The following is a 15,584-nucleotide window of genomic DNA, read 5'->3' on the forward strand; positions in this document are numbered from 1 at the left end:
AGCTCACTACACACTCAGCCCACACATGAAGAAAATTAATTTAACAAGATCAAAGTTGTCTACCTTCTACTGCTGTAAAATCACAACCAGCCTGATGTTTTTTGCCCGTTATCTTTGAAGAATGATTGGAAATGAATAAAAAAATCATTCTGGAAGCATATACTGAAATTGCAGATACAAAACAGAGATAGGAGGACACATGCAAGCAACCACATGGGAGACCTTTGCTTGACTTTGAACTGCATGGCAGGCCAAAGCATTAGATCTCTTGCAAAGCTGCACCACTCAGTGTGGCTGAACATGAAACATTTCTTCTGTTTCACCAAGATACATAGGGGTTCCTCTGAAACACTAAACATAAGCTTTTGAAAGGTAACCAAGAAACCCCCAAAATCATGCCAGTGAGTTAACATCTGAACTGCTTCCACACATTTCCCTCCAAATATAATAGGGGCACAAGCAGCAACAGAACTCCTGCTTGTATTTGTGGTTCAGGTGACTACAGGCTCCAGCTCAGCTTTGGTAATGGCCACAGAGCTCAGGGCTATTTCAAGGCCCACTGTGGCCTAGGAGTCATTGAAGATGCTTTCAGCCCCCAAAAGAGTGCAACGTGCAGCCCTCTCCTTGCTGAAAGCATCAAGGGGCCAACTCAAACACCACCATCTCTCTGCAAGGTAAGCCCAGCTTCCACGCTCAGGATAAAACAAAATATAAAAGAGGCAGACTAAAAAAGAAGCAATTGAGATGATGTTTACAAAACTTTGAAGTCAATATCCTAAATATTTCAGGGCTTTGGCAGCCTACATTTTAGGGAAAAGAAAGCTCAGTTTAGCTATGTAGGGTCTTCCAAGTATTCCTACTTGCGAACGATGTAAAGTCTGGTCAGCATCCATAATTTTATTTAATACACTGTTACTGTTGCTAACAATGCTAATTTTAATATCACAAAAAGAGCAAATAGGTAGCAAATCTGCTTACAAAATAACAACAGCCCTATTTACTAGTTAGGGTTGTTTTTTTCTGGTACAAACAAGATCTTCCACTAGGACATTTTCTCTACCAGTGGAAAGGTGCTGCAAGGTAGCAGCAGAATGAAGCACTGGTGGTACATGTCCAGGAGGCAGCACTGCCAGCTGCACTCCTGCTCCAACACCCAGCACCTACAGACACTTGCAAAGAAATCCCATCTACCTCCTCCTTCTTCATGAACTGCTGCACAGTCCAAAAGAGTAAATAACTTTTAGTCTCTGATCAAAATGTGCATTAAAATCACCTCATCTTACGTCTCCAAACTTTCACAGATTTGCAATGCAGTATTTCCTAACCTGCAGTATTTAAAAACTGTATTCAGAATTAAAGAACATGGGATCTTTTTTGAGGAAAAAAATATTATTACATATGGACAACATACTTCATAACGTATTTTCTGCTCCCCAATAAACTGTATTCAATTCTGCCTGGAGAACAGAGGGCTATTTCAAGCTACGCAAAGCTCTAGCAGCATTCATTTCACAAAGACCCACTTAAGATCACATCCTTGCAAGAGGACCCATATGCATTAGAGCCACAGGACAGCAGGTTTACCTTACTGACATTCCAGGATTGTAGTGGGTATTCTGTTAAGAAAATGAAAGAAGTTACTATGTAGGTCAAGTATGGAATTAAAAATTTTTAAAAAAGCCTAATGTAACTGTAATTGGCATAACCTTCCAAGTGTAAATAGAGATCCTTCCAGGAAAATGCACTTCTAGTTCTGATTTGGCATGTGAAACATGACAGTACTGGGAAAAACACTTTCCTGCTAGTACAACTGGAACTCAGACAGGACCCTCACCCACACAGAAGTGTTCCGAAACCCCTCAATGCCCTAATAATATTCACTATTCACCAGCAGAATTTTTGGTTTACTGGGGAAAATGTATTTAAAGTCATTTCTAAACACACCAGCATTAGCTATTTTTTAGTTTTAAATACAAAAACTAGAACACAGACTTCCTTCCTATCCACCCTCATGCCCCCCCAAACACACATACACTAAAAATATATAAATAAAGGAAATGAAACTTCCCCATCAATGAAAATTGGGGGGCGGGGGGAAGGGGGAGAAGAAGAGAGGAGGGAGTGGAGAACAAATACAAAAATTACTTTTTTTTTTTAATACAGAGGATTTCAGCCATTCTCAAGTTTTAAACTTGCTTTGTAGCGTTGGGTACTTTTTTTGCATAGTCTGATGCTGAAATTATTTAGGATTTGACATTCACTTAAAAAGAAAGTACCTGATATAAATTCTGCACCTCAAATGGCCCCCGTCCTTTAAGAGTCCTGGTAAGCCTTGTTCTAGCCAGATGGCATGAACAAAAACTTCACCATCAGGGATCCTTTAAAAAGGAGGTGCTGATAATTTAACATTTAACTTACACCTACCTGCTTTGCTGGGGCAATCCTTCCCAGTCTCTATTTTTGCAGTCTTTACACTCCAGGATTAGCTGGAGTAAGTTTTAGTACCTAAATCTGAGTTTTTGCTCTTTACTGAACATGAGATTTTTGACACAGACAGTGGGGGGGGGGGGAAGGGAAGGAATCAAAAAAGACCATCTTGCTTTGCTATAGCTGCAATGAACTTTAAACATGAAGAGAAAAAATGGCAAATGAAAACAAAACCTTGCAGCTCTGCACTTCAAGGACATATCACAATGCGGGTTCTATAAAAAATCTTACCATGAGCAGTTGATGAGGGGAGGGAGGGGAAAGACAGAAACCATTTTCTTGCTGAACTAAACAGATAGGAGAAAATTTGTGACAAGACCCAGGATGGCTGCTTTAGACACTGGTGGGGTGTGGAAACTTGGCACTTGTCCCCGTGTGCCTGGGAAGTGACAAGAGCCCACCTGAGCAGCGGATGGGAAGCCGAAGAGAAGCAATTTGTCTAAAAGTCTAACAAAATTTAAACTGTAAACTGGAGAATGACAAACTAAAATGAATTTTTTTTTTAAAAACCAACTACCTTTTGACTCTGCCTCATATCAGGATTTTGGGTCTTTCCAGAGTAAATCATCAGTCAATGATGAAAACTTAGGTGGGCTGCTTGTGTGCGACACATTACTTTGTTACAGAGTAAGCTGAAACCACTAGACTCATTTCACTCAGAACCTCAAAATATACCTAACGCTCCAGGACTACTCCAACACCCTGCAACACCTCCACTCTAATGCAAAGAGTTTAAACTTTTTTTAAAAAAATCACACATTATTACACAGTAATAGGGCATATATTTAAGAGCATGTCCTGGATTCCCCAAACCATTATCCTCTCAAGAAGAAAGTAACATAAATGATGTATTTTCCTTCAAGTTTCTGTGGCAGCAGGTTGTAGTCTGAGCACATTTTCCAGTTTTTCTGCACACAAATAAATGGTTTGGGGTTTTTTTCTGCTGCTGTTTTGAGCAGGTCCAGGTGAGCCCACATCCCCACCATCACGGAATGACACAGGCAAGTGAGAAAGAGAGAAAAGAAACTGCTATCAAAACACTATTCCTTCTGCCCACAGAAACCAACATCCAACAAGAACCAGTGGCAATATAAGCTGCTGGCAGACTGTGTCACCCACTTTGTCCTCCTGGCCAGCCTGGACATACAGTGGCAGCAGCAAGGAGATGATGGTGCAAGAGCCCATTCTCGGCATTTCAGATCTAACAGGAGATACTCCCACAAGCTCCGTAAGTTAGCTCAGTGCCTAAATGCATGCTGCTCAAAAGTAATTTCAGTGAATCTCTTAAATCTGCTTGGTTTCAAGCAAAGAGTTGTTAAAGACAAAAACAACCCTATAAAATTGTTGCTACTGTTCTTTGAGCCAGGTTCAGACCTACTCTTTGAAGGAAGAGTCGCCTTTCTTAAAATATATTTGAATGTGCTATTTTAGTCTTTATCTTAGAAGGCCTGATTTCCCCTCACAGCCCTGCAACTGGTTACAGTAATAGGTTTCTCAGAGATGGACAAGTTAAGAAGAGGTTTTGTAACTTCGCATACAGCAAAGCGTAAGGAATTTGCTGCCTTCCTTTTTCTTTAGTTTTGAATGCAGCCCCCCCAGTCCCTCCACACTTACACACACGGTGATTCTACCCTTGTAAGCAGTGCCATGGAAGTCAGTGAGGCCACTTGTGCTCCTCACCTTTCTTAAATAACCACGGGTGCGGCAGCTACACCAGGCAGAATTCAGATGTGCACTTGAAGATGCTTTTGCCTACTTCTCTCAGGTGGAGAGCAGGCAAAAGGATCCGTCAATTTCAGGGACAGGAAAAATTGTAATTCTGATGATAATTTTTTATTGGAACTATTCAGCTCTCAAAAGAATGCAAGGGGAGGAAACAAATTGTTTCCACACCAACCATTATTTTGTGTTTGTCAAATACTGCTTGCTTTTTTTAAAAAACCAAAAAAACAAATACATATTTCTAAGGAAGCTGAAATGAAACTGCCTTATCTCACAGTTATTATGACACATACTAAGGAGGCACAACGCAGGGCCCTTCTTTTTTACACTGTCCCATTACAGTATTGGCAAAGGGAGAGAAGGACCTTAAACATTCGGCTGAGTCAGTTTTTAGGTGACATATCCCCCCACTTGATTAGAAACAACAACAAAAACAGATGAAAATATTCACAGCAAAATATTAACTTACTGTTTTAGGAAACAGTATTTTACAGAACTGCTCTTATACTCTTCTCACTCTCCTTGCCATATGCCAAATTATGAGCCCAATTTATAACAGCAAGCCTCACTGTATCACTTCAAGAATTAAAATGGCCAGAAGAAGAGAAGCAACATAGTTTTGAGTTCAAAATCTAGGAATTCCTTTTTTCTATCTAGGCTTGTTGCGCAGTACCCAGAAGGAAAAAAACCTAAAACAAGGACTTGCTTTGTGGTCTTAATGAATACTGGAGGATTCTCAATAGGCAGGTCATCATCAGTAACATACAGGTTGAGAAAATGTAATGGCTTAGGGATGGAGACTTTTTCAGTCTATCGAAATACAACATGAGTCAATGTTAGGTAGAGAGGTTAGTCATGCTGTGGTTTATTTATGCTCATGTTGGCCCATGATACTAAACACTGGAGGCAGGATGCCTGCCTGGCTACCTGTGGCCTCATCCCCCCGCCCCAGGGAGGGATGCCAACAGCAGGACGTACATTGACACTGTGATTAAGCTCCAGTGTTATCCTACCACCAGAAGGCCAGTTTGCGCTCAGGCCAAGTTTCACAGCGAAATGCATTACTTGTATTTGAGTTTTTTCAAGATACGCAGGTTTGACCACCACACCACAGTGCTGTTCAAGTCCTCACTGAGGTCTCCAACTTCAGAAACAGAAGCTGCTAATCAATGGTAGAACAGATTGTTCTAGAGTGCTCATTTGCACCAAAACTTTTTGAGTAGGCTATACTTAAGCCTTTAATTTTCCCAAAGATTATCAGAGTATCCTCTACATATGAAAGAAAAATGCATACAACACATTTTCTTCATATGAAAAATCTCTTATCTAAATTCTAGGAAAAAGTCTATTTGTTTTATGCAAAGCTGCATAGAGCACACATGCAGCAGCCCTTCTATTGTTATATGTGCCTTGGACAGCACTTAGAAAAAAGCTAAGGTACCAACCAGGGCATATTAAATTCTGCCACTTCAGTGGGCAATGAAGCGAAATGGGTTCTTTCTAGATAGATGCACCTTATTAATGCAATGGCTCCATTCTGATCCAACTGAACGTGCAAGACCACGAAGCAGATGAGCAATGACAGCAATCAGCTGCATGTACCGCATACAGGAACAACTCATGCAGATGCTGGCACTGTAACGATGGGTCACTTCATCATGACACTATACCCTGAGTGAGGGCAGCACACAAATCCCTGGTCCCCAAGGCAGCTCTGCGGGCCAGAGGCCCAAGCAGCATGGGTACAGGCAGCAGAGCGGCCCTGCCGAGCAGCCAGGCCAACCCTGCCAGGTGAACTCTCCTTTTCTCATACCCACAGTAAAATTGTACCTACCAACGGCATAAAACTCCCCCCTCAGTGATTACATGCTTAAAACATTAATCATGTAGTTAAACACTTCACAATATTTTCCATAAATATTTAAGCTATGGGTCATCCTATGTATTTTGCTGCCATCATGTTAGTCTATACAAATGTATAAACCTCGCCTGGCACTATCTGAATGACGACCAGCACTGATGCGCAAGGACAGCAAGTGCAGGTCAGATTTTACTGGATGAAGGCAATAACCTGGCTAGGTTTACATCTCGATCAGTCAAGCCTGGTTAGTTGACAAGCAGACGTGAAATCCACTCTGTAAAGTCAGCAGAAGGATGAATAGGCATTATCCATTTATTAACTGGTTAACTGCCGATTAATTTCACTTGCAAATCGCCTCTCCGGTATTTAAACATCTGGCTAAGAGTTTTTTTTCCTTACCACCCCGTAATTTTGACGGGCCAGAAAACCGGAGCGCCCTGCCAGCGTCCAGCCCGCCGCGCGCTCCTCTCCCGCAGGAATGGAGGGAGAAATCCCCATTCCTCCGACACGAGCTCGCCCCACGCGGTGCCGCCCGGGAAGGGCTCCACAGTCGAGCCCCGGGACCGCTCCGCTCCCAACACTGACACCGCGACGGCACCGAGCGCGCTGCGGGACGAAGGACGGGAGGAGTAGTGCGTGGGTCGCCCACTCGTGTCAGGCGCCGTGAGGGGCAGCGCGGCTCGGAGAACTTCCGCGGCGAGCCCCGCCGAGCCGCCCTTCCCCGCCTCTGCTCCCGGCACGGCGCGGCGGCGCCCGGGACTCGCAGCAGCGCCGCGGCGGGGCGCCCCGCGCCGGCCCCGCCGCCCGCCCGGCCCGGGCAGGTACCGGGCAGCGCCCCCGCCCGCCCGCGTCCGGACGGGCAGGAGGCGGCGGCAGCCGGCAGGGCCTCGGCGCTTCAGACCGAAAGTCAACTGCGAGCTGCAAACTTTTTTCTCCCTCCTCCCCCACCCCCCCTTTTTTTTTTTCCCTCCTCTCCTTCCAGCGCAGCCCCGGCTCCTGCAAAAACGAAACTTGCGAAGCGTTGCCCCTACCTGGCGCGAAGTCTGCAACAAGTGCAGGCGGGCGGGGGAGGGGGGCGGGCGCGGGGCTCGTGGCGGTGTCGGCGAGGCGGGAGCAGATCGCGGTATTAATTTATTGCGGAGCTGCCCCGGGCTCGGTCCTACTTCACTTACAGTACGGCGCCCATCCTGTAAACAAATATCGCTCCGCCAGGAAACGCACTCCCCCGGCCCGGCCCGGCGCGGCCCCGCTGCCCGGCACCCACCCCGGCGGCGGCGGCACATGGAGCGGAGCGGGACGGGGGCCCCGCGCCGGGGGAGGCTCCGGGCACCGGCACTTACCTCCGGCACGGCCTCCCCCGCCCGCCGAGCTGCCGAGTCCGTGATGCAAAAAAGAAAGAAAAAAAAAAAGAAAAGAAAAAGAAAAAAATCCCCAGTGTCAGCAAATCGCTGTCAAATAATTTCCTTGCAGCAGGGAGCCGGGAAAAGCAGAAGCAGGAGGGGGAGGAGGCTGCGGGAGGCGGCGGGATCCCTCCGCCGCGATGGGTCTGGCCCCGGGTAGCAAAGCAGGAAGTAAGGTGTCGGTGGCGCCGCGGCCGCCCGGCCCCGCGGCGGGGCGAGGGGCGCCCGCCGCCCCCGGGGGCCCGCCCGCCGCCGGCCGTGCGCCGCCGCCGCCGCCTCCCTCCCTCTCTCCCTCCCTGCCGCTCCGCCGCGCCGCGGTCTGGCCGGCAGCCCCTCCTCTCAGGGCGGTGAGCGCAGCGCAGGTGCCGGGGCCACTGGCGGCGACCTGTCAGCGGCTCCCGCCGGGTCGGCGGGGTGCGGGCGAGGGGCTGCCGCGGGATCCCGTCGCATGCCGCAGGGCGCCGGGGCCGGGCACCGCTCCCGCTCCCGCTCCCGCCCGGGCGGCGGCGCCGGGGACGACATCGCGCCAGCCCTGGGGCCGAGGGGGTCCCGCGCCGAGGGGCCGGGATGCAGGGGTGCTCCCCCGGCGCCGCGGTGTCATCCGGAGCGGGGCAGCCGCGTCGGGGCCGGGGGCTGCGGCGCTGGGGCCCGGCCTCCCCCAGCCCCGGGGCGCCGGAGGGGGAAAGTGGCCGCGGTAAAGGCGGGCTCTCTCTCACCCGGGAGCTCTCCTGCCCTGAGCGGGGAAGGGCTGCTGCGCCTGCCGGGGCCGCCTCCGGCTCCAGGGCGGCTCCTCCGCTTTGGGTTAATTTAGAAGTTAATTCTCTAATACAGCGAGCGATGTAGGAACTTGATCCTGTGGTCACTGATCTTTGCCATTGGTCGTGCTAAATGATTTTTTTTTTTAAAGTCTACAGAAACATTTTGGTGAAATACCTCATCGGTCCTTCTTCCCTTGGGCTCGGCATTTGCATTAGATTGCACCAAAATGTTCCCTCGCAGGGAAGGATTTTACATCTTGGGGACAGATATGTGATGCATACAGCTTATGCAGTGCTCTGTTTAAGCTCACGGACAATGACAGACTGTAAGAAACCATAGCTGGGAAGAGAGAAACTGAAACGGGGATGCTTATAGGCCTAATTCTGCCTTCAAAGAGGGAAAAAACCCCCAACAGACAAAACTCTCAAGGGTTATAACTGGAACAGAAAAAGGTCTTGGTGTTAGCATTTGTGATTCAGCCTTACATTATAATGGTTACCAGCAGCCTCATTTTCTTTTTATGGTCATCCTGGTTTCCTGGTTGCGTGACACTTCCATCGGCTCACTGTTCTTAATAATTTAACCTTTTATGAAATTGTTTTGATTTACAGTGTAGATTACAGCAAGAGTGAAAAAATATGATATGACCCCTTGACTATTAAATTTCTTTGAACTATGCACAAATGTGAGAGTCTTGTTTTCTTCCTCACCAGCTACTAATTTTCTAATTTTATTTTTACTTAACTGAAGAATACCATTCCAATATTTTAAGTTCTCTGTGCTGAGCTATACTAAATCTATGCTGAGTTTTGGATTCAATGGTTGGCTTGTTTGCTTGCTGGAGTCCTAAGTCATATAAACTATGATGAAAATAGAATTAAAACCACAACTCAAAATGTGCTTTGCCTCTGTTTGTTTTTTGTGTCTAGTCTGGAACCCAGAATAGCCCATATTACTTGTGATTTCCAAAATGACCTCTGAAAATAAGCAATGGAATTTAACAGTCTTTCTAGGTTTGTCTCAGCATCTCTACTTGTCCAGTTAATCAATACAAGCAAATCTCTGTTGAATCAGCTAGGTGTTACTTGATTTGCCTGAAACACAAGGGTTTGTGGTATAACTCAAAATAGAAGCAAATGTCTAATTTAAATTTCAACAAAGAATCATTAGCTCAGTTTGTTAGAGCATGATGCTAGTAAGGCCAAGATTGTGTGTTTGCCTCCAGTATGGGCCATTCACTTAAGAGCTGGACTTCATGATCCTTGTTGGTCCCTTCCAACCCAGAATATTCTGTGATTATCAAGCAGCCTTCTGACATGCTATAAATTGGGCCCATCTTACTCTGCCATAAAAGTTTAGCTACACAAAACTCTTAGCTCAGGACAACATTTCCATCAAATTGTGTGGGCTGGCTACAGCCAGACTGCATTCTTTGTGTTTATCCTGCCAGTTATGAGTTGGTCTCCATCAAAAGCACAAAACCTTAATTTGTGTTCTTGGTTTTCCTGATCCTTCTTCTAATCTTCTAAGGATTTGAGTATCAAGCTTCCCACTTTTGAATAAAAAAATCAGACTGTGGTTTACAGTATTCAACCTCAGAATAATTCTATGGGCTTGTCGTGATGTTGTTCAAGAAGGATTTGGCAGGGATACCTGGCGAGCTGGTGAGCTGGGAGCTCTGAAGCCGGGGTGAGGTCCTGGCCAGCCCAGCCGCCCGCTTGCTGCTGTCAGAAGAGGGAGACCTTGCCCTCTCCTCCCTGCCCGCCGAGCTGGCTCAGCTCGCCAAGGCAGAACACTATTCCCTGGCTGGGCTAAGTTCTGCCATTTTGGGGAGCTCCCTGGGAGATCAGCACGGGGAGCTGGGGGGCCGCGGGGCCGGGAGGGCCAGGGGAGCCCTGCAGCAGGTTGGCACGGTGGCTCAGCTGCCTCCAAACCCCCCAGCGCTTCCGAACAACACAAAAGCAGCAAATGTTTTACAGTAACTGCCATCACTCTGTCAGAGTTTGTGAGCAATTAATGCATTTTAATTTTTTTCTAAGCGGGGCTGTTTCAGAAATGAAAGCATTACAGAAGTTTAGAAGTGACAGGGGTCTCTGATCATCCTCCTGGTTCATTCCTTTCTGGCACAGAATTGCTGCGTCATTATTTTCCCAAATGCCTTAGTTTTTATTAGAAGGCTTCGCCTTGAATTTGTAGGCTTTCCAAGAAAGACAATGCTGAAGAAAACATACTATGGCTGTGGTAGGAGGCAACATACCTTTGTTCAACAACTGGAGTCATAAAATAAAACCACTTCGGACACAGTCACATTTATGCAAGTATCTTACTGGTCAAAGTCGCAGCAGCCAAAACACAGATGTTCATCCAGTTTCTTGGTTTTAGATGCCTGTTCCCAGGTGGAATTTTGAATTGTGGATGTTATCCTAAAAAAAAAAACCAAAAATCAGACTGTAATTATCTGAGTTAATTGAACAAGAGTAATGACAGGCTTATATTTGTTTCAAGGGGGAGCTTTTGAGCCATAAATTTACTGATGGACTTAGGTTTAAAAGCAAGTTCAGTTTCAGAACATGACATTCGACATAATGTGGACTTTATATTGGTAATTGAGATTATGGCCTTATTTTCAAGAAAAATAAAAGCCATTATGGAAATTTCAAAAGATGACAAATCTGCCCTTTGGTACCTGTTCTTTTGGTGTAATTACTGATCCACCCTGTCGTTAAATGCTTGATCTTGATTTTTCTTTTCGATTTGTGGGTTTCCCAGCATGAAGTTACTGGTTCTTTCCCTTCTAAATCAGTTTAGTATCATGTGAATCTCTTGGATTTAGTCAGTCATTTGTCTCTTTCCTTTTAGATGTATAAGACACACTGGGATCCTACAGAAGTGGCACTGATAGAATAGTTTGAAAAAGCCAAATGTGTATTTTCTGTAATCACATTCCCTGTGCAGCAAAAGGGAAGTAGGCACAGCATCCCACAGCCTGAACACATGCACAAAAATACATTATTATTGGCAATGGGCTTGCTCAGAGAACAAATGCATAATTCCAGGTTGTCTCTGGAAACATTACCTTTGCTATGTTTCAAGGTAATGTTAACAACCTTGCTCTTGCCTTGGTGCTCTTTTCTTTCATGTACGTTGGGGTGTGTGTAGTGTCTCTCCCTCTTAGGTCCTGTCACCAGGAAGCTCAGGACATGGAGAGCTTCCAGGATGAAATAGTTTACCCTCTTCAGTGTCACTTCTGACTGCATCCATTGGAAGTTAGAAAAAATGACCAAGGGTTGAAATGGAGCTAAAAACTTTTAGTAGAAATTAATAATTTCTATGAAATGAAATTATTCATTCTAGAAAATGAATACTTTTAGTAGAAATCCATCAGGACCCCAGCTACTGCAAATTACCATGTACTTACTTCCCTTTGTCCACTTCCACCACCCAGGTGCAGAGCAGGCCTGTGTCAAAAGAGTAACGTCCCAGCCTTGCTGGTCCAAGTTGGCTCTTGTCCAGTGAAGTGGCTGCTCTGATTCCAGATATGAGGCAAAGTCATGGATTTCACTGGCAGCCTTATATGATCTCAGACCATGCTGCTGCCATTTGAAAACTAATTCTGGAAGTAAGAATTTTTAATTTTTTTTTCCTTTCAGCCAGATTGGTGTCCTGATTGCAGAGCATAAGGAATGGTGCAGGAAATGTGCCAAGGAGGGGAGAGGATGAAAGCATGCTGCTTTCATTCAGACTGCTAGTGAAAGCCCTGCTCACAGGGCCCCTCACTACAAGAAAAAAATTGAGATGCTGGAGCATGTCCAGAGAAGGGCAACAGAGCTGGTGAAGAGTCTGGAGCACAAGTGTTATGAGCAGTAACTGAGGGAACTGGGGTCGTTTAGCCTGGAGAAAAGGAGTCTCAAGGGAGACCTCCCTGCTGTCCACAGCTACTGGAAAGGAGGCTGTAGCAGGGTGGGGGTTGGTCTCTTCACTCAATTAACAAGCAATGAAACTAGAAGAAATGGCCCCTAGTTGCACCAAGAGAGGTTTAGAATGGATATTAGGAAAAATTTCTTTATGGAAAATGTAGTCAAGCATTGGAACAAGTTGCTCAGGGAAGTGGTGGAGTTACCATGACTGGAGGGATTTAAAAGATGCGCAAGATGTGGTGCTAAGGGAGAGTGGTGGATTTGGTAGTATTAGGTTAATGGTTGGACTCAATGATCCTAAGGGTCTTTTACAACCTGAATGATGCTATGAATCTTTTCATGAACGCTAAAACAACAGTGAATTGTGATGGCTAAGGTCCTGCTAGCCCTTATGCAAGTTACTGCTTCCAGCTCCATGGGTTTGCCTCCCATTTGCACCCAACAGTGACACTACTTCCCTGGTGAGCCAGATCACCTGCCAGTGCTGGCAGAAATGCCCTGTCATTTTTCCCACAGATAGCTTCACTGAGTCAGTCAGACAAGCAGTAGTAAAGGAGGCAGGACTGTGTGCTCAAAAATGGGATTTAAAGCCATACCACTTTAAATTGCCTCTAATTGTCTCAAAGCCACAGCTGCTATCTCATCTGACAGATAAGATGCTCTCTAAGAAGGTTGGTCCAGGCAGTGGACAAAAGCAAAAGGAAAACTGAACCTGCACAGTTGTTTGCACTGCTGTCAGCTCTGGAAATCCACAAGCACAGGTTTTCTCTCAATGTCAACCTGAGGAACATTTTAGCAAAGCTTAGAGTTGTCCATCTCTAAGTCAGACACTGAGCTGTGGAGCTGCTCCTTCAGCACAACCTGCAGTAGCTGCTCAGCCCTGGGGCTCTGGCCCAGTGCTGGTGGAGCTGGGTGCTGCTGGATGAGGAATCCTCATGGAAGCTCTTGGTGGGACAAGGCTTTGACCTTTCTGCATTTCCCTGCAGTTGGGAGATACAGTCCACTTCACAGGGATGCCCTGAAGCAAATTAAACCATGTAAAGTGTTTAAGAATATTTTGGTAAAGAAATTACACATAGGCAAGTGAGAAATAGTGATGACTTAAAGACTTTTTTTTCAGTAACACTATTAGTGTTTTGCAACTGTATGTGAGCCCTAGAGAGGAGAAAGAGCTGGAGACATTCTTGTTTCATTTGGTTTGTGCCAGTTCCCATTCCTCTTGGAAGAGCTGCTTATACTATCGTGCTGTCAGGAATAATCTGTGGCCATACACATGTGCACATAAGAGACACAGTGACACAGGCCATCTTGCAGGATCTTGTCCTAGTGAGCAATGCTCCAGTTAGTGTGGCTTTTTCACATGCCAGAAAAGAGGAAATGTTTTATTTTATACAATACACTGACATATGTATTTGTAAATGTACAAATTTGTTTAATATATACACATTACATAAATTACATGTGTTTGTAAATTATGAATACATAAACATAAAACTGATGTATCGTTATAAAACTAACATAAGTGAAAATATTTTTTTAATAATGTCCAGATTTTAACTTGATGGCGTGGTTTGAGCTATTCTTCACTTTAAAACCATTGACTGTGGATCTGAGTTGGGGATACAATCAGGGAAATAGTGTCTTCATTTTACAGATAGTTCAAGCAGGGAACAGAGGTGGTCCAGTGTCATATAGGAATTTAGCTGCAGAGGTAAAGTATGAAAACAATTCTCCTAGGTCTTTGTACCTTGTTATGTCTTGGTGACTGACCAGTATTGTTCAAGTAAATCTTATGCCCAATTTGAAATGTTTGGAGCTTTGGCTGACACGCAAGAAGCTTTATCCCCCTGGCTTTGTATGCACTCCAGGTGGTAACAGCTGAAAACTGCTCTATGAAGAAGCACACCTTACTCTAAATCTGCTGCTGTTGTACTGTTGGAAAGAAATACCTAGTCCTGTTTGCAGACAAAGATTCAATTAAATTACACTATTTAATGAAAACTGCCTTTACAGAGGCACCATAAAATTTAAATCCAGTGAAATCCAGTGAAATGACAGATTTAAGATACTGTCTCCAACTACTCTTGTTGAATGCCCCCACCAATCTTTCTGAATTGTTTTATCTTGGCTTTAAAAATCTATTATGTGGTAAAATTGATATATAAACCAGAGGCTTTAGGATGGCTTGCTACAGAGAGATGTATTAACTTCTAATGTGTTTGTTGAAGAAGAGAAATCCTACTTTTGAGTACAGAAGGAAAATGAAGCTGATTACAATCAAAAGTTTTTTAAAGATAAAAGATTATAGAAAAGACATATGATGAGAGTAGAAGGAAGCCTGGCATATTAACGTTAAGTTACAGTTAATCTAAATAACTTTCTGTAACACAAGGATAATATCTAAATACAAATATGATTAAGTCACTGTGGTTCTCTATTGCAACATGCAATATATCTGAGTCAACACTGGCAACTGATATGAAGATTAAAGTTTTATTCCGTTTTCAGAATTTTGTCTGTTGGGAATGGATGCAATATTGGCAATAGCACACTGCATATTGAGTGGAAGAGCACAGTCAGTCACCTGTGATCAGAACTATCCCTGTCATCCCATCACCCTACTTTCAGCCATTTCTGTTTTCTATTTCATATTCCTCAGACAGAAGCAAATTATTTTGCTGATTCAATTCAAAATTGAATGTACCCTGTGTAGGTTTTGTTGAAGGAGTTTAAAACAGCCATCCACATCTTCTGCTCCAAACTTTCCCATTCAGAACTGTAACCTGAATTTTTAAACAAGTCTTTTAAAGTCATATATATCACTTACTTCAAGGTCTCACTGTGTCTCATTTATTTGTTCCTTACATTTGTGACAGTGGGCCGATATGCATTTAAACTGTATGGATACAGCTGTCAAGATTTAAAAATGCCATTAGCTCACATGGCTAGATTCAGACTGTATATCCAATATTTATACAATATATTCTGTTTATAGTGATGTAGGGCACTTTACATCATCAGATAGAAATAAGCTGTACTGTTTCACAATTTTACAGTGATGGGAAGGCACTTACAGTAGAAGACAAGCTCCTTTACATTTTTGTGTCACTGTTTTCGTTTGGTGGCCCCAAAACACTTGAAGAGGTGAGAGCTGCACAGAAGAACAGAAAGCAGAAAATGCAGTGAAGTTACGGTACGTCTGCAGTGAGACAGAGAAGTGCAGGGAACCCCTATAAAGCAGGTTAACAAAATTAATTGTGGAGGAAAACCGATTTGCTCTATAGCTGAGGGAGTTTTTCCAGCAGCAGCTGAAGGGCACCAGATGACAAATCCAGGCATATGTAAACATGTGAAGTCTTTTTGATGGACCAGTTTTGCTTCTAGAGAAGAAACTATCTCCATCACATTCAAACGGCCTGTGAATCTCCAAATTAGTAT

The 15,584-nt window shown here is 44.7% G+C and overlaps 1 protein-coding gene across 6 annotated transcripts in view; it reads right to left on the reverse strand.

The window, feature by feature from the left end:
• The window catches only part of TRERF1 (transcriptional regulating factor 1), a 97,381-nt gene extending 89,914 nt beyond the window's left edge, over positions 1–7,467 (reverse strand). For 2 of the 6 annotated variants that reach the window (XM_030945963.1, XM_030945956.1), the window contains exons 1-2: positions 7,411–7,444; positions 7,102–7,257 (exon numbers count right to left, since the gene is read on the reverse strand). The gene's annotated coding sequence lies outside the window, so the exon portion shown is untranslated. Of the gene's footprint in view, positions 1–7,101; positions 7,275–7,410 lie in introns of those variants that run through there. The other 4 variants (XM_030945958.1, XM_030945960.1, XM_030945959.1 and 1 more) reach the window with 4 other exon arrangements.
• Between the last annotated feature and the right edge of the window lie 8,117 nt (positions 7,468–15,584).

The sequence above is a fragment of the Camarhynchus parvulus genome, chromosome 3 (genome assembly GCF_901933205.1).
Source record: "Camarhynchus parvulus chromosome 3, STF_HiC, whole genome shotgun sequence".
In the NCBI taxonomy this organism is placed as follows: Eukaryota; Metazoa; Chordata; class Aves; order Passeriformes; family Thraupidae; genus Camarhynchus; species Camarhynchus parvulus.